Source organism: Pongo pygmaeus, chromosome 3 (genome assembly GCF_028885625.2).
Source record: "Pongo pygmaeus isolate AG05252 chromosome 3, NHGRI_mPonPyg2-v2.0_pri, whole genome shotgun sequence".
NCBI classification, from domain to species: domain Eukaryota; kingdom Metazoa; phylum Chordata; class Mammalia; order Primates; family Hominidae; genus Pongo; species Pongo pygmaeus.
This window is the reverse complement of record NC_072376.2, coordinates 125,620,167-125,640,505: the sequence shown is the minus strand read 5'-3', so window position 1 is coordinate 125,640,505 and position 20,339 is coordinate 125,620,167. Positions and strand designations below refer to the sequence as shown.

The following is a 20,339-nucleotide window of genomic DNA, read 5'->3' as shown; positions in this document are numbered from 1 at the left end:
GGTCTCCAAGTGTCCAGAGTGCAGGAGCTTCTGTCCCTGTGGTGTTTGATGTGGTCCCAACATGTGGATACATTCACCAACTCGGAAGCTCTCTGAATCCTATTGTTAATGGTTTGTTTTTATGGAGGTCCCATTACAGAGGTATGGTTGATTAAATCATTGGCCATTGGGGACTGACTCAACCTTCAGCCCCCCCTCCCCTCTGTGGAGGTGTGGTGGATCTGAAAGTTTAAATCCTCTAATCACAAGGTTGGTTTCTCTGGCAAAGAGCTCCCATCCTGAAGCTATCTAGGGCAGGCCCCTGACCCCACCAAGAGTCACCTCATTAGCATAAACTCAGGTTTGGTTGAAAGGGCCTTATGAATAGCAAATTATGCTAATCTCACCTCATTATCTAGGAAATTACCAAGGTTTTATGAGCTCTGTGTCAGAAACTAGGGATGAATTTTAATATATGTGTTTGTTTATATATCACAATATCACAGAGTTAATTCTTTTACACTCACATTTAATTGAACACCTATTATGTTCAAGTCACTGAAAATGATACCAAAGTGCATGATATTCAATGGGTTTATAATCTTGTTAGGGATAAGCTGTTTCCACACAAATATCTGAAATATAGTTGATAAATCAAATACATAGAATGTAATGCAGTTAAAGTAGACAAAGAAAGTGAATTCTCGCCGGTGGTGGTGGCTTACACCTGTAATCTCAGCACTTTGGGAGGCCGAGGTGGGCGGATCATTTGAGGTCAGGAGTTCAAGACCAGCCTGGTCAGCCAACATGGTGAAACCCTGTCTCTACTAAAAATAGTAGACTTTGAGACTCCATCATAAAAAAAAAAAAAAAAGTGTCTTTTTGTATTTAGTTTCTTGGAATTTTGCTGATCTCTCTAGCTAAAATTAACTGGCAATTTAAAAATAGCACTGTTCAGGTACTACCACAGCCCCCATACAGTGATCTTTTGCCACTATTTCTTATATTATGAGCTAAGTGAAGTGTGAAACGTGGCCTCACCAACAAATTGTTCCTTCCAAAATCTACAGAGTTAACAAAGGTTTAATATTCAAAAGACTGTCACTACTCCTAAACTCTAGCACAGGCTACCATCATCACCTGTGTCCTGGACTACAGCAACAGCTTCCAGTTGTCCTCCATAGAGCAAGCAGAATGTTCTCTTACTTAAAACTCTCTCAGCCTGAGCAACATGGCGAAACCCCGTCTCTATAAAAAATTTAAAAATTAGCCTGGAGTGGTGTTACACGCCTGTAGTCCCAGCTACTCAGGAGGCTGAGGTGGGAGGATCCCCTGAGCCCAGGGAGGTTGAGGCTGCAATGAGCCACAATCATGCCACTGCACTCCAGACTGGGTAACAGAGTAATACCTTGTCTCAAAAAAAATAAAAAATAAAAAATAAAAATAAACACTCTCCAGTCATTTTCCATCTCATTTAATTCCTCATCATGGCCTCTAACACCCTTTAATAAAACTATATAGATGCTTCTCAAGTAGCTTCCTTCTCCAGTAAATAACATACTGAATATTTCTCTCGTTGGCTGAGTTATTGTTCATTAGGTAATTAACACTTGTTTTCTGAAATTCATTTATTTCCTTAGGAAAGACTATAAGAAAATGAACTATTGAATTAAAGGATGCGATCTTATTTCAAAGTAATAGTGTTTAGGCAAGATATACGATTGCCTGCCCAAAGACTACAGCTGCCAAGCTCCCTTGCAACTCAGGGTGGCGGCCTTCTGAGCAGAATTTCTCCTTTCTTGCCTCAAAGAACATTGCTTGCCCTAAACTTCTTTTGTTTCCTTTACGCAAGCTAGAACACAGATTTGCCTGTGACCTCACTTCAGCCACACGGCTTTAACGGGGAACGGCAGAGCAAATGAACAGAAGAAAACTGGGCCACTAAATTACCACAGAAGGCAGAGTTGACCTTCTAACCTGGACCACTGACTCACTGCATTCTTGTCAGCATTGAGGCCTATTTCTTTTAAGGGAAATCTGGCTGGGTGCAGTGGCTCATGCCTGTTATCCTAACAATTTGGGAGGCCAAAATGGGTAGACAGCTTGAACTGAGGAGTTTGAGACCAGCCTAGGCAACATGGCAAGACCCTGTTTCTATGAAAAATAGAAAAATTAGCTGGGCATGGTGGTGCACACCTGTGGTCCCAGCTACTCAGGAGGCTGAGGCAGGAGAATGGGTTGAGCCTGGGAGGTCAAGGCTGCAGTGAGTCATGATCACGCAACTGCACTCCAGCCTTGGTGGCAGAGTGAGACCCTGTCACAAAAAATAAATAAATAAATAAATAAATATATAAATAAATATAATCTAATTTGGTAAAGGAAAAATAGTATAGAAAGTTGAAAATGATTCAATGATTACTATTCATTGGTGTTCTGTCTTTTAAGAATTGCTTGTCCACATTGATTTTTATTTTTACTGAATTTTTAATATGTTTCTTGTCTATTCTGTTGAGCTTCATTGTTTGCCTTTAAATTCTGCTTTTGGGAAACATGTTGAAGTGTTTTATTGTCATCATTTGTAATTTTTCCATTGTTTTTGTTCCATTGAAAGTTTCCATAATGACCAGATTTTTTTTTTTTTTTTTTTAGACAGAGTCTCACTCTGTTGCCCAGGCTGGAGTGCAGTGGTGCAGTCTTGGCTCACCACAATCTCCACCTCCCGGGTTCAAGCAATTCTCCTGCTTCAGCCTCCCAAGTAGCTGGGACTACAGGCACATGCCACCATGCCCAGCTAATTTTTTTTTTTATTTTTAGTAGAGACAGGGTTTCACTATGTTGGCCAGGCTGGTCTCGAACTCCTGACCTTGTGATCCACCCACCTCAGCCTCCCAAAGTGCTGAGATTACAGGCGTGAGCCACCGCACCCAGCCAATGACCAGATTTTAAACTCTAAATACCATTCCTCACTAAAAAGAACCAGGGCTCTTTGGGGAAAAGGCTGATTTTAAATCTGAGGCAGAGAATGTATAAGATGAGCTTAGCACATTGTCTTATATTAGAAAGCAAGGAAATTACTGAAGAGAAGCGGGGTCGTGTCAAAGCACAGGAGTCAACACGGAGAGGCCCCCAAAGGCCAGCTTCACCAAGGCATCTTTTCTAGATACTGTGGCTATGTAAAAAGTCATGCCAAACTTAGCTTAAAACATTTATTTTTCTCACAAATCTATAGTCTGGGAAGGGTTCAGGGGGTTAGCTGGTTTCTACTCCACTTAGCACCATTTGATCACCTCAAAAGCTGGAGAATGAAATCTTCTAAGGATTCATTCACTCACGTGTCTGATGCCTGAATTGGAACATTGAGGGATAGAATAATTAGGGCTCCTTAATCATTTCTGTGTACCTCTTATGTTGTTTTCCTTATGGTCTTTTAACATGGTGGCTTCAGGGTGGTTGGATTTCACTAAAAGCATGTGTCCCAAGAGAGTGCCAGGCAGAAGCAATGGAGATGTATCAATATCACATTATAGGAAGACCATGTGAGACTGAATATATTGGTGTATCCTGCTTTGGTAAACACAATCTATCACAGCATCATAAAGAATACTATAATTGATTGACACACTTGAATATATAAAATTCCGAATGATACTCAACCCAGAATGAAAAGACATATTTGCCCCTCATTGAGGTAACTATTAACCAATTCCTTACACAAAAATTAGTAGAGAGAGAGTTAAGTATGAATTCGTTCTTTTCCAAATGGAACTCTATTTTGGAGTAACACATAGCTCTTTCTTTCTTTTTTTTTTTTTTTGAGACGGAGTAGCTCTGTTGCCCAGGCTGGAGTGCAGTGGCGCGATCTCGGCTCACTGCAAGCTCCGCCTCCCGGGTTCATGCCATTCTCCTGCCTCAGCCTCCCGAGTAGCTGGGACTACAGGCGCCCGCCACTACGCCCAGCTAATTTTTTGTATTTTTAGTAGAGACGGGGTTTCACCGTGTTAGCCAGGATGGTCTCGATCTCCTGACCTCGTGATCTGCTCGTCTCGGCCTCCCAAAGTGCTGGGATTACAGGCGTGAGCCACCGCGCCCGGCCGGAGTAACACATAGTTCTAATTAATAAGGCGAACTCTATTAGAAGAATCTTAGTTAATGAAAGCAAAAACACTAATAATTGGAAAAATCACCATTTTGCAACTTGTAATGGAGTAACTGGTTCAGACAAGAGTCAGCAATGGGTGCCAACAGCATTGAGTGTAAGGTTGATAAAGATAGTGGATACTAATCTGTTGCTGAGTTCTTAACACACAGAATATTTACTTGTCTCAAGGGGGAAAAATCATAACTTTATAATAGAGAGATCGAGCAATTTTCCCATTTACCATTAATTTAAAGATTGATCTTAGTATCATAAAAAGTAACACAACTAAGTATTGTACAACTCTTGATATGATAGGATATAATGTTCACAGCATCACCCATGAAATACACTTGACAAAAATGTTTTACCTGACATCAGTAACAACTTTAGATCAAAATGTCCAGTCTCCAGGAAATACAGCGGAGAGTTAACTAAAATTTAAATGAAACCAGAAGGAAACAATCATATAAATCCAGAAGGTGGAATTCTACCAGAAAATTGATCCAGTCTCTTCAGCAAGAAAATGTAACAAAACAACAACAAGAAAGCAGGAAGGGGCTGGGCGTGGTGACTCATGCCTGTAATCTCAGCACTTTGGGAGGCCGAGGGGGTGGATCACCTGAGGTCAGGAGTTCGAGACCAGCCTGGCCAACATGGTGAAACCTCGTCTCTACTAAAAATACAAAAATTAGCCAAGCTTGTTGGCGGGTGCCTGTAATCCCAGCTACTCAGGAGGCTGAGGCAGGAGAATTGCTTAAACCTGGGAGGCGGAGGTTGTGGTGAGCTGAGATCGCACCATTGCACTCCAGCCTGGGTGACAAAGTGAGACTCCATCTCAAAAAAAAAAAAAAAAAAAAAAGCGGGAAGGAAAGAGAACTTTTCTCAACTAACAGAGAAATATGAGCCATAGTTCACCACATATTAAGAATCATGCAGGTCATTGACTAGATCCTGATTTGAGCAACTTGGCTGGAAAACACACTAGGGCCAACAGAGGAAATCTGGATATATACTGGGTATCAGAAGATAGCAGAGGATTATTTAATTTTGTAGCTGTGATCATGATAAAAGTATTGTGCTTAGTTAAGAAAAATATCCTTATTTGGCCAGGCACAGTGGTTCACACCTGTAATCCTAGCACTTTGGGAGGCCAAGGCAGGTGGATCACCTGAGGTCAGGAGTTCAAGATCAGCCTGGCCAACATGGTGAAACCCCATCTCTACTAAAAAAAAAAAAAATATATATATATATATATATACACGTATGCATACACATATATATACACATATATACATATATACACACACATATATACGTATATATACAAAAAATAAATATCTATTTTAGAGATACTAAAGAACATAATGGTAAAGCAACATTATAATTTACCTCCAAATGCTTTAAAAAAATAAAGTAAATATGACAACATGTTAGCAATCGGCAAACCTAGATAAGAAATATACAAGTATTTGTTATACTATCTATTTATTTTAATATTTGAAATGTTGTATAGTAAAATGTAATAAAACAGAACATTCCTCCCAAACGCAGGGATTTTCTAAGTACTCAATTCTAATGTTTCTAATTTTTGTGTTTTTGGTTTATTTTTTGAAATGGGCTCTCACTCTCACCCAGGCTGGAGTGCAGTTGCACGATCACGGCTCACTGCAGCGGCGCGATCACAGCTCACTGCAGCCTTGACTTTCCCACGATCAGGTGATCCTCCCACCTCAGTTGTTGTATTTTTAGTAGAGGTGGGGTTTCACCATATTGCCCAGACTGGTCTCGAATTCCTGGGCTCATCCTATCTGTCCGCCTCGGCCTCCTAAAGTGCTAGGATTACAGGTGTGAGCCACTGCGCATGGCCTGGTTTTATTTATTTATTTATTTTTTATTTTTATTTTTATTTTTTTTTGAGATGGAGTCTTGCTCTGTCGCCCAGGCTGGAGTGCAGTGGCGCGATCTCGGCTCACTGCAAGCTCCGCCTCCCAGGTTCACGCCATTCTCCTGCCTCAGCCTCCCGAGTAGCTGGGACTACAAGCGCCCGCCACCACGCCCGGCTAATTTTTTGTATATTTAGTAGAGACGGGATTTCACCGTGTTAGCCAGGATGGTCTCGATTTCCTGACCTCGTGATCCACCCGTCTCGGCCTCCCAAAGTGCTGGGATTACAGGCATAAGCCACCGCGCCCGGCCCTTATTTATTTATTTCTAACCATTTAACATATAATTTAAACTACTAGGAAGTTTTTTTGAAGTGTTTTGTCTTTCCCCAGTTACCAAATGAATTGTCCTAGAAAATTTATTAAATAGTTTCTCTGGGCCGGGCGCAGTGGCTCACGCCTGTAATCCTAGCACTTTTGGGAGGCTGAGGTGGGTGGATCACCTGAAGTCAAGAGTTCAAGAGTTCAAGATCAGCCTGGCCAACGTGGTGAAATGCCGTCTCTACTAAAAATAAAAAAATTAGCCAGGTGTGGTGGCACACGCCTGTAATCCCAGCTACTCAGGAGGCTGATGCAGGAGAGTCACTTGAATCCAGGGGGACGGAGGTTGCAGTGAGCCGAGATCGCACCACTTCACCCCAGTCTGGGCAACAGAGAAATAATTTGTCTCAATAAATAAATAAATAAATAAATAAATAGTCTATATGTCCCTAGTTGTTATACCTCATTTGTTTTCTATTAAGTTATTGATATATCAGAGTCTATCCCTGAAATAACTATTCCATTGATTTGTCTGTACCAGTGTCATTTTCATTTAATCATTATAGCCTATGTAGTGATCAACCAACCTTCTCTATCTAATTTTCAAAGTCATTATTATTTATTTTTCTAGGTGATTTTTGGAATTTGCCCCCAGCCCTACAAAAATACCACAGGTGTTTCTGTCTTCTTGTTTTCTATTGAGTTTTCATTAAAATTGAATTGGGAAGAATTATCATCCCTACAATACTGCCAACTAATACTTAATCCCACTTAAATTTCAAGAGCTGAAGTTTGTATTTCTTCTTTGTATTGTATCATAATTTGCTTTCTTTAAATTCTCCAATCACACTGGTTTTAGTTCTGCTCTCTGGAGAGACATAATATTTGATTACTCCTTCTTTCACATAATGGGAGAGAGTAATTATGCTCCCACTGTATTCAGCCATTTCCTATTTGACATGATTTTTGCTGTCTTCATCATCCTGCTCACCCACTTCCGGATATGCTCCACTTTGTCAATATTTCCTCTTGAAATAGGGAACCCAGATCTAAGGACTCAAGACTCCAAATGTGTGTGGTCTGAGAATCACAAAGAAGTGGGATGACTATTTCCCTTATTCTGGACACTCAGCTGTTATTAATGCAATGTAGATTTGTATCCCCATGTCTTGGCAGTACTCTCCACTATTGGCTCACATTGAGCTTGCAGTCAACTAAAATCACTAGAACTTTCTCACTGACTGTTCTGAAAATAGACCTTCATTTTCTTGAACATAAGCACATGAATGCTGAATTATTTGTACATATATGGTTATATAAATCCTTTTGAGATTTCATCTTTTCAATATTGGTTTATCATTTGAGCCCAATTATAAATCCCAATTCTATTTTTCAAAGCATTAAAACTTAGTCATCTGCAAATTTAATAAACATGTCTTTTTTTGGTCTCACCCACAGTCTGACAAAGAGCAAAGGGCCAAGTCCTATAACAAAGCAACCAAATGCTGTTTCTGGGGAACTGCCCAAGGTCAGGTTGAAATAGTGGATTTTCAGCATTTCTTTATTAACTAGGAGACTTGTGAAAGAAAAGACCAAGGTTTCTTTGATCTCATTTGCTCTTCGTAAACCCAAACTTATTCCTACTGATTATTTCTCCCTAATCTAAGTACTCTCAAACCACTTATTTTAAAATTCAGTCTAAATGTTGCTGAGGACTAATGTGAAACCTAAGTATACATCAAAATCCAAATTTTACCCCCTTTCTAAAAACATGGATAAAATTCACCATCATCCAGAACCTTTGCCATTCTCCAGCTCTCCTCAAAGAATAGTAACTGTTCTGCCCATTTTTGGTATTCTGCCATATTCTTCCTTACAACCTGAAACTGTGAACTCATTATGAGACTTAAATGCACTTCTGTGAAGGTATCTGCATACATGTTTGTCTCCTCAAGCAGATTTTTAGTTCCTTAAAAACAATATGAAGTCTCATTCAGTTCAATTCAATTGACACTTAATGGGTTTCAGGTATTTTAATAGCAACCGTGATAGGAGACAGGAAGGCCCCTACAAAAGAATGACAGGAACAGAGTTGCAGCACAGCACAGTGTGCCTAAGGACTAGAAACAGTTCTACACTGCTTAATTGAGATGTATGGAGCAGCAAGACATGAGGATGCAGAGGTAGTTAAAAGACAGCTCCATCAGAGAGTGCCTTGGAAGCCATGCTAATAAACACCAGCTTTATCCAATAGAAGAGAGTTGGAAACGGGCCACCCAAGACCCAGATTTTTCCCCTGAAGACTCATTTTGTTTTCCCAGCACACTCTTAAACAAAGAAAACAGGATTCCTCAAAAGACTAAAAATGGAACTGCCATAATACCCAACAACCTCACTGCTAAGTATACATCCAGAAGAAAGGAAATCAGTATATATATTTTTTCATTTTTTTCTTTTTTGAAAAAAGGTCTCACTCTGTCACCTAGGCTGGAGTACAGTGGCATCATGACGGCTCACTGCAGCCTCAGCTCCCTGGGCCCAAGTAATCCTCCCACCTCAGTCTCCCCAAGTAGCTGGGACTACAGGCATGCGCCACCATGCCTGGCTATTTTTTTTATTTTTTGTAGAGACCGGATCTTGCCATGTTTCCCAGGCTGGTCTCAAACTCCTGGGATCGAGCAATCCGCCTGCCTCAGCCTCCCAAAGCGCTGGGATTACAGGCATGGGCATCACACCTGGCCTGAAATCAGTATATTGAAGAGATATCTGCACTCCCATGTTTATTACAGCACTGTTCACAATAGCCAAGATTTGGAATCAACCTAAGTATTCATCAGTGGATGAATGGATAAAGAAAATGTAGTATATATACACACAGTGGAGTAGTATTCCAGCATAAGAAGAATGAAACGCTGTCATTTGCAACAACATGGATGGAACTGGAGAACATTATGTTAAGTGAAATGAACCAGGCACAGAAAGACAAATTTCACATGTTCTCATTCATATGTGGGAGGTAAAAATTAAAACAATTAAATGGAGAGTAGAATGATCATTGCCAGAGGCTAGGAAGGGTAGTGTGACGGGGGGAAATGTGGCGATGGTTAATGGGTGCAAAAATATATTTCGAGAGAATAAATAAGATCTAGTTTTGATAACACAATAGGATTACTATAATCAATAATAATTTATGGTATATTTTTAAATAACTAAAAGAGAGGAATGTTGGAATGCTTCTAACACAAAGAAATGATGAATGCTTGTGGTAATGAATACCCTGGTTACTCTGATGTGATTATTACACATTGTATGCCTGTATCAAAATATCACATCTACCCCATAAATATATACACCTATTTTGTACCCATAATAATTAAAAGCTTAAAAATTTAAAAATGAAGATACAAAAATCTGCATGTGGCCGGGCGCAGTGGCTCATGCCTGTAATACCAGCACTTTGGGAGGCCAAGGCAGGTGGATCAGGAGGTCAGGAGTTCGAGATCAGCCTGACCAACATGGTGAAACCCCGTCTCTACTAAAAATACAAAAATTAGCCAGGCATGGTGGCACGCACCTGTAATCCCAGCTACTCAGGAGGCTGAGGCAGGAGAATCGCTTGAACCTGGGAGGCAGAGGTTGCAGTGAGCCGAGATCGTGCCATTGCACTCCAGCCTGGGCAACAGAGTGAGACTCTGTCTCAAAAAAAAAAAAAAAAAAAAAAATCTGCATGCCTATCTACTTTGTCACAGTCCCTACACCCTTGTTTTACACCACCCCAGGAACATTGGCTCTTGAAGAAATGAACCCTTGTCTAGCTTATTTACAACAGTGCCTAGGTCAGTGCCTGGTGCATAGCGAGCACCAAAAATGATCTGTTGACTGACTTGTTGGCCTGGCCCATCTTGGTTCATGTTACCTGGTACAAAGGTAGGCAACCAATAACAACTGCCACAGATGCCTTCTGGTTTCCTCTCATTTCATAAAAATGTATGAAGCTTAGTCGTAAAATTTCATTTTTTTAAAGAATTTCCCATTTCTCTGGCACCTGCTTCTCTTTCAACATCCTCATGATGCAATTATACGTGTCTTTCATTTGACTTTTTGAGGCCTAATTTTCCTACAAACAGTGGTCTGACTCTGCCCAGCCCTCCTTTCCGTGGCTACTTCGCATTCAGGGATGATCTGGTCACACCCTTCCTCAGTGCTAGTCACTTCTACATCTCCAACCTATTCTTCCTGGGTGTTCAGAATAAAGTTCTGATTAACCGTTCTGATTGGTTCTTCGCCATTCTGTGAGGCACAATTTTCGTGTCCAGGTTGCAATTTTTTTTTTTTTTTTTTTTTTTTTTTTTGAGAAGGGGTCACAATTCTTCAGCCAGGCTAGAGTGCAGAGGCATAATCATGGCTCACGACAGCTTTGAACTCCTGGGCTCAAGCAATCCTCCCGCCTCGGCCTCCAGAGTATCTAGTATTACAGGTGCATGTGCCACCATGCCTGGCTAGTTTTTTGTTTGTTGTTTTTGTAGAGACAGGGTCTTGCTGTGTTGCCCAGATGAGTCTTGAACTCCTGGCCTCAAGCAATCTCCTGCCTCACATGTTCCAATTTATATTTGCATTTACATTTGGAAAATATCATCCATGTCCTCTATATGGGTCTTGAATTCTTGGCTTCAAGCAATCCTCCCACCTCACATGTTACAATTTATATTTAGAAAATATCATCCATGTCCTCGATATCTTCTGGCATTCTATAACAAGCTCCCTCAATGAGTTACATTGTGTTTTGTTCTCATGTTATCTATATGCAAATGCTCATCACTCTCGATTTCTTCAATTTTTGTCGAAGGAGGTAGCATCTTGAAATGCAGTGCTAATGCCACCATAGCCCTGTCCCTTCATACACTCACACATACGCCCATAAATAGAAAATCAAACAACTATACCATCAGAGCTGCTTCTCTTGAATAAAGTATTGTTTTAAAAACTATGAGATTGGCCGGGCACGGGTGGCTCACGCCTGTAATCCCAGCACTTTGGGAGGCTGAGGTGGGCGGATCACAAGGTCAGGAGATCGAGACCATCCTAGCTAACATGGTGAAACCCTGTCTCTACTAAAAATACAAAAAAAAATAGCCGGGCGTGGCAACAGGCGCCTATAGTCCCAGCTACTCAGGAGGCTGAGGCAGGAGAATGGCATGAACCCAGGAGGCAGAGGTTGCAGTGAGCCGAGATCGCGCCACTGCACTCCAGCCTGGGTGACAGAGCGAGACTCCATCTCAAAAAAAAAAAAAAAAAAAAAACTGTGAGATTGGTCACGTCAATGATTATAAAAGCTGCAATGTATATAAGGGGCTTCATTATACTATTCTCTCTATTATACTATTTGGCTATAAGGGGCTTCATTATACTATTCTCTGTCTATTATACTATTTGGAAATTTCAATATTAAAAATACTTTTTAACTCTTTGCAAAATTGTCATTTTATTTATTTATTCAACAAACATCCACTGATCAAACATGCTGAACAATACAGAGATTAAGACATAGTCTCTATATACGGTTACCAAATAAAATACAAGAGGCCTGCCTTATTGAATTTGCATTTAAATAAACAATAGTATATTTTTTAGTATGAGTATGTTCCATGCAATATTCGAGACATTTATTCTCTCACAATTCTGCAAGTAGAAATTCTGAAATCAGTTTCACAGGGTTGATGAGATCAAGATGTCAACAAGACTGTGCTCCCTCCAGAAGCTCTAGAGGGAGAATCTGCTCCTTGCCTCTTCCAGCTTCTGGTGGCAGCCAACATTCTTTGACTTGGGCTACATCCATTACTCCAGTCTTCAAGGCTTCCATTTTCAATTCACGATCTACTCCTCCTTTCCCTAGCCTTCTCTTCTGTGCTTGTGTCAAACTGCCCTTCTGCCTGCCTCCTATAAAGGCACTTGCCTATCGCTTATAAAGTAGGCTTTTAGGGCCCATCTGGATAATCCAGTATAATCTTGCCGTATCAAGATCCTTAATCACATTTGCGAAGACCCTTTTCCAAGTAAGGTAACATTTAAGGGTTCGTGGAATTAGGACCTGATACCTTTGAGAACCATTATTCAGGCTACTATAGATGCTATATAGATAACTACTACTATATATCTACTACTATGATAGATATTCTCCAGGGAATACTGGAGAAACTTGAAAGGAGATCAAGGAAGAGGCAGATGTCAAGACAGACTTCCTAAATCAGTGGTGTCAGAGAATATAAATCACTAAAGCAGCAGTTATAACAACAGCCAGTAATCAGACCAATCAGAACAGACACAGGCTATAAATAACCACTGCAGCCTACCGGTGAGTACCAGTTGAGCATCAGTCTTGATAAGAGATGTAATGTTGGATGCTTGCTACAGAAGAATAAATAAGAAGTAGCAACTGGATGACAAAAATCATTTGCACACGATTCCTAATGTATCACCTCGGGAGGAATCATGGGCAGGAAGATTGCCCCATATAGTTTGAGGCATATCATTTTTGTTTTTGTTTTTGTTTTAACTCCTATGTTGTCTATATTGCTCTTCAAAAAAAGTCTATATTGCCTGTCACTTCAAGTATTTTTTTCAACCCAATTTGCTCAAAATTTCTACTCAATTATTTACTTAATAATTTTAATTTTCTTCATAAAAGTAAGTTGCTTTGTGCAAAAAAAGCATAGCAATATAAGGTTATATAAAGTAATAATGCCCGTCTCCTCCACCTAATCCCACTTCCCAGAGATAAGCACATCAACAGATACATCAAGGACTTTATCTGTGAACATGTAAATTTGCATATTTAAAATATAAATACATATATTGAAATGAATGGGAAGGAGCAAGCATTACGCTGCTGGTGGAAAATGATAAAACAGTGCACCCTCAGCTGGTTATGCTCCCAAGAAGCAGCAAGCTGCATGCTCCTTCCTTTTGTACCTTTTGGATCCAATTCCACAGGAAATATCTCTAATTCATTAATTCTTAATTCCACAGTGGCATCCTAAAGGAGGATTGGCAAGAAGAGCAGCAATTCAAATATGAACAACAGTGTCCTCCAATCTCCCTCTAAACTTTCCACCCTGAAAGCCTCCTCGGTTGTTGCACAAATACCTCAAATCTAAACCACCTAAAATTGAACTTGTCATCTTCCTCAAGAAACCTGCCACTCCTCCTGTTTCTCCATCTCACCTAGTGGCCCAAACCACAAACCAGGAAGTGACCCTTTTCCCCCACATCCTATAACAACAAAAGTCACCAGATCCTGGAAAATATCACACAAATTTATAAATTTTTCTCATTACTGAATTATTGCAAAAAAAAAAAAAATGAATGGTCTCCCAGACCTTCACCTCACCCGCCCCTTAATCATACTCTGTACCGCAGCTAGAGTTATCTTTCCAGAACATAAATTTCATTATGATACACCTTTCTTCAAGCGCTTTAATGGATCTTCATTGCTCTCAAAATAGAGTCCTGAAGAGGGTTTATAACATCCTAGTTGAGAGCGTGCCTGCTATCTCTCTGCTTCATCTCTTACCCTCATAGTCTGATCTCAAACCACACTCATCTTTTTTTATTTTCCTTAGTTTGCATGCTTACCCGTGCTAAAATTCTCTATGTACTGTTTTCTCCAAGAAAGACTTTTCTTTTTCTTTGCTTAGCTGACTCCCATTCAATTCACAGGTTTTAGCTTAGTTATCAGCTCCTCCAGGAAGCCTTGCCCTAATCCCCTTAGCCTAAGTTAAGAGTCTCTTTTTGTGTAACCACAGCATCCTGTGCCTTCTCTGTCATTTATTAACACTTAGCAATTATAATTGTCTGTTCACTTGTCTCCCACCACCACTAGACCACAGGATCAGTTCACCTTTGTATTATCAGGACAAAGCACAGTAATAAGGACATGGTAGGATCTCAATAAACAGTTGTTAAGTAAGTAGAAAGAGTAATGCAGATCCTCAGGAGCAAGGCACTATGTATACATTTATCTTCAGGAAGGCAGTTCAGTGCATGGCTTCACTATAATGAACAAAACGATAGCATGATTTTTACAGCATTTTGTTGACGATTGAGGAACAATTTGCATTTAAGACACATAAATCCCACACACAAAAAATAAGCCCATTCTCCCCACCTCTACAGGAAGGAAATCAGACTATGATTCTGTTGCCAATGTATGCCCCCCTCATTCTGAATTCACACAGAAGGCAGAAGCAGTAATGTCACTGTAGAGTTAGCTGACTACCTTGGTGTCCTACATAATTCTGTCATTACCATAGCGCAATGAATAGTTCTCAGCTTTGCAGGTTCAGAAGCTCAATTTTATTACTTCATTTAAAAATGAAAAGCTGGCCGGGTGCGGTGGCTCCTGTCTGTGATCCCAGCACTTTGGGAGGCCAGGGCGGGTGGATTACCTGAGGTCAGGAGTTCGAGACCAGCCTGGCCAACATGGTGAAACCTGTCTCTACTAAAAATACAAAAAATTAGCTGGCTGCGTTGGCGGGTGCCTGTAATCCCAGCTACTCGGGAGGCTGAGACAAAAGAATCGCTTGAACCTGGGATGTGGAGGTTGCAGTGAACCGAGATTGCGCCTGCACTCCAGCCTGGGGAACAGAGCGAAACTCCATCTCAAAAAAAAAAAAAGAAAAGCCAGTGAGGCTGACTTTCTCAAAAGGGGTTCTTCATTTGAACACAGAGCACAAAAAATTGAGTGAATATTTCTCAATTCTCCCAACGATGGCAAATAACTGGTACCATTCTAGATGCAGAGAGAAGTTAATTCATTACATGCAATGAATACCTTACAGCTATTAGGACTTATTTCACTCCCAGAACTCCAGAGGGCCTGAATCATATGAAGTAAATTCCTGTGAGATATAAATATATCATGCACACACACACACGCTAGATTTGTACTATATCTCACTATACTAGTATATATACTAATTTGTAAAAGAAAATGCATATCGGCAAAACTAGAATACAGTAGCATTGCTAATCATAATGTGGATTGAAAAAATGTAGTCTGAAGGGTGGAAGGGTTAGGTGTTTTTAAAGGATACTTTAATTGGCCTATCATATCCTGCTGACTCAGCCTTCCTCCCTCAAGAGAGACCAGAATATGAGCTCTTGGAGAGAAGGAACCACATTTGTCTTGACTCCACATTTTGCTGAAATTTGAACTCCTAATAATTAACATCGTGCATGGCATATACTCCATTTCATTAACTCAATGAATGGATGGATGAATAAGCTGTGTTATATTGCTTCCTAGATTATTTTCTATAGGTAGTTAATTTTACATGTGGTGTGTGGATTCTTGTTCATTCTTTCAACAAGAACCTTCTATGTGAGTGAATCCTAGGCTAGGAACTGAGACAGGTTATGTGTTGTACATCAGAATTCATGTTATTAAGGATTAACCTACTGCTTTACACATTTTAGTCATTATTTACAAAAAGAAAAAAAGGTGGGCCGGGCGCGGTGGCTCACTCCTGTAATCCCAGCACTTTGGAAGGCTGAGGCGGGCGGATCACCTGAAGGCAAGAGTTACAAGACCAGCCTGGCCAACGTGGCGAAACCCTGTCTCTACTAAAAATACAAAAGTTAGCCAGAAATGGTGGCGTGCGCCTGTAATCCCAGCTAGTAGAGAGGCTGAGGCAGGAGAATCGCTTGAATACAGGAAGCAGAGGTTGCAGTGAGCCAAGATCATGCCACCGCACTTCAGCCGGGGTGACACAGCGAGACTTCATCTCAAAAAAATAAAATAAAATAATAAAAATAAATAAATAAAAATTTTAAAAGAAAGGAAAAAATGTTGGAGAGGACGTAAAGTTGGACGTAAATGTTGGAGAGGACGTAAAGTTGGACGTAAACTCTTGTAAACTGCTGGTAGAAATATAAAATGGTGCCACTACCCTAGAAAACACTATGGAGGTTCCTCAAAAAATAAAAATGGAATTACGATATGATCCAGCCATTCCATTTATGGGCACATAACCAGAAAGAATCGGAAGCAGGCACTCGAACAGGTGTCTGTGTACCCATGTTCATGCAGCATTATTCACAATAGCCATTTGCCCATTGAAGCAACACAAGTGTCCTTCAATGGGCAAATAGATAAAACAAAATATGGTATATACATACAATGGAACGTTAGTCAGCTTTACAAAGGAAGGAAATTCTAACACCTGGTACATTGTGGATGAATCTTGAAGACGTTACACCAAGCAAAATAAGCCAGTCACAAAAGGACAAATAGTGTGACTCCATTTATGTGAGGTACCTAAAGTAGTCAAACTCATACAGACAGAAAGCAAATGGTGGTTGCCAGGGACTGGGGGATAGGGAATTATTTTTTAATGGGTATAGAATTTCAGTTTTGCAAGACGAAAAAAGATCTGGAGATGGATAGTGGTAATGGTTGCACAACACTGTGAATATACTTAATGCCACTGAACTGTACACTTTAAAATGGTTAAAATGAGCTCCACGCCAGGGGCTCTAGGCACCATCAGACCTACCATGGACAAGCCAAGACAATGGTACCAACCTGAGTAAGTTAGATGGTCAGTCCTGGCACTACCACACCCTTGTGGTACACCAGTGGGGCTAAAGATACCATGCTATGCATGAGGATGTTACTGAGTGGACTCTACTTTTACACAAAGTTATCAAGCAGATGAGCCACAACTAATATAGGTACAATTGGTCATGTTGCTCATAGAAAATCCATAATTGTGGCCGGGCGCGGTGGCTCATGCCTGTAATACCAGCACTTTGGGAGGCCAAGGCAGGAGGATCACCTGAAGTTGGGAGTTCAAGACCAGCCTGACCAACATGGAGAAACCCCCTCTCTACTAAAAGTACAAAATTAGCCAGGGTGGTGGTGCATGCCTGTAATCCCAGCTACTCAGGAGGCTGAGGCAGGAGAATCACTTGAACCCGGGAGGCAGAAGTTGCAGTGAGCTGACATCATGCCATTGCACTCCATCCTGGGCAACAAGAGAGAAACTCCATCTCAAAAAAAAAAAGAAGAAGAAGAAAAGAAAATCCATAATTGTAAAAACTATTTCTGTCATTCACACTGTCAGGTTCAAAAATGAACTGTAAAGAAATATTACTGTCAAGTTTGGACACGCTAAATGCCAAGATTTATAAACTTGATGACTCAAGTTTCCTCCGCCAGAATGTTACAGATTCTGTGGAAGTAGTACACCTTGATGAGTTCCCTATAGACATTCCAGGGACCAAAGGAAACTTTGAACTAGTCAGACATGTTTCCTTGGTTGACTGTCCTGGCCATGATATTTTGATGGCTACTTTGTTGAACGGTACAGCAGTGATGGATGTGACCTTTCTGTTGGTAGCCGGCAATGAATCTTGTCCTCAACCTCAGACTTCTCTGAATACCTGGCTGCCATAGATATTATGAAGCTGAAACATACTTTCATTCTGTAAAATAAAATTAATTTGGTAAAAGAAAGTCAGGCTAAAGAACAGTATGAACAGATCTTTCAATTGTATTAATATAAAGTAGAGTAGCAGAAGAGCCTCCTATTATTTTCATTTCTGCTAAGCTGAAATACAATCCTGAAGTTGTCCATGAGTATATAGTAAAGAAAATTTCAGTACCTCCAAGAGACTTTACTTCAGAACCCCAACTTATTGTTATTAGGCCCTTTGATGTTAACAAACCTGGCTGTGATATTGATGATATTACCAGGGAGTACAACTGGTGGCAGTATTTAAAAAGGTGTATTAAAGGTGGTCCAGGAGACAGGAGCCAGACTTGGTATTGTTCCCAAAAATAGTGAAGGAAAACTCATGTGTAAAACAATCATTTCCAAACTTGTATCACTTTTTGCAGAACACAATGATCCTCAGTACACTGCTCCAGGGAGTCTTATTGGAGTTGGAACAAAAATTTACCCAACATTCATAGAATGGCAGGGCAGGTGCTTGGTGCAGTTGGAGCTGTACCTAAGATCGTGACAGGACGAGAAATGTCCTATTTACTGCTTAGACAGCTTCTAGGTGTATGTATAGAAGAAGGCAAAAAAGCAGAAAAAGTACAAAAGCTGTCTATGAGTGAAGTTCTTATAGTAAACATAGGATCTATCTACAGGAAGAAGAGAGTGCAGTCAAAGATGATTTGGGTAAAATAGTTCTCACTAATCCTGTGTGCACAAAAGTAGGAGAAAAAAATTGCCCTTAGCCAAAGAGTTGAGAAACATTAGCATTTAATTCGTTGGGATCAGATAGGAAGAAGAGTGGCCATGAAGCCAACAGTAGATGACAAGTGAAGAATTACAGTTAAATAACACAGTTGGGCAAAGTCAGAATTTCTCTTAGTAACCTGAGGGTGTATTTTCAAAACCAAATGAGGGAATACATTTCACAGCTCATTACCTTTGTAGAAACTGGCAGGTGATCCTCACTTTTTGTGATGAAAATTTAACTTCTTCTACTTAAAGAGTTGGATATATAATAATGTCAAAAATGGTATGTTGATCAATTTAATATACATTTTAGCAGACATTGATCATTGTTAAACACTTTCAGATTTGTACTTCAATGCAGCTTTGAAATGAAACTGCTTGTTACAACAGGCCTTTGTTGTATCACACATACCACTGGACCTATTTGAAATAAAGTTTTTATTTTAAAAAAGAAAAGAAAAGAAAAGAAAAAAAAGAAGGTGGCCAGACATGGTGGCTCATGTCTGTAGTCCTAGAACTTTGGGAGGCCAAAGTGAGAGGATCGCTTGAGACCAGAAGTTCAAGACCAGCCTGAACAACATGGTGAGAACCCGTCTCTATATAAGTTCAAAAAAATTTAATAGTTAAAAAGATAAGTTTTACGATATGTATGTGTGTGTGTGTGTATATATATATATATATTTTTTTTTTTTTTTTTTTTTTTTTTGAGACAGAGTTTTGCTCTTGTTGCCCAAGCTGGAGTGCAATGACACAATCTCGGTTCACCACAACCTCCACCTCCTGGCTTCAAGCAATTCTCCTGCCTCAGCCTCCCGAGTAGCTGGGATTACAGGCATGCACCACCACACCTGGCTAACTCTGTATTTTTAGTAGAGACTGAGTTTCTCCATGTTGGTCAGGCTGATCTTGAACTCCCAACCTCAGGTGATTTGCCCACCTCGGCCTCCCAAAGTGCTAGGGTTACAGGTGTGAGCCACCACACCCAACCACGATATGTATATTTTATCACAATTTTTTTAAAAATTCATCTCAGCCAGGTGCTGTGGCTCATGCTGCAATTCCAGAACTTTGGGAGGCTGAGGAAGGAGGACCACTTGAGTCCAGGAGTTGGATACCAGCCTGGTCAACATGGTGAAACTCCATCTCTACAAAAAATACAAAAATTAGCTGGGCATGGTGGTGTACACCTATAGTCCTAGCTACTCCCAGAGTCTGAGATGGAAGGATTGCCTGAGCTCGGGAGGTTGAGGATGCAGTGAGCCATGATCGCACCACTGCACTCCAGCCTGGGCAACAGAGTAAGAACCTGTCTCAAAAAAAAAAAAAAAAAAAAAAAAGGCTGGGCACAGTGGCTCATGCCTGTAATCCCAGCACTTTGGGAGGCTGAGGCAAGTGGATCACAAGGTCAGGAGCTTGAGACCAGCCTGGCCAACATTGTGAAACCCCATCTCTACTAAAAAAACAAAAATTAGCCAGGTGTGGTGGCAGGCACCTGTAATCCTAATCCCAGCTACTCAGGAGGCTGAGGCAGGAGAATCACTTGAACCCGGGAGGCAGAGGTTGCAGTGGGCCGAGATCCAGCCTGAGTGACAGACCGAGACTCCGTCTCGGGAAAAAAAAAAAAAAAAAAAAAAAATTTAATCTACTTCTCCTTTCTAATCCTGTACCTGGATCTTGACATTTATCTAACTTTAGGGTCTGTAGGTCTTGCTCATCTTTCATTGAGAGAAATATTTATACACTTCACCTGAGCACTGAGACTCTGTG

General features: G+C 40.5%; 1 protein-coding gene and 1 pseudogene across 6 annotated transcripts in view; one reads left to right on the top strand and one right to left on the bottom strand.

The window, feature by feature from the left end:
* The window catches only part of ANK2 (ankyrin 2), a 683,028-nt gene that overhangs the window by 565,845 nt on the left and 96,844 nt on the right, over positions 1-20,339 (bottom strand). The window lies entirely within an intron of this gene.
* On the top strand, positions 16,319-18,656 carry LOC129035270 (eukaryotic translation initiation factor 2 subunit 3-like; annotated as a pseudogene).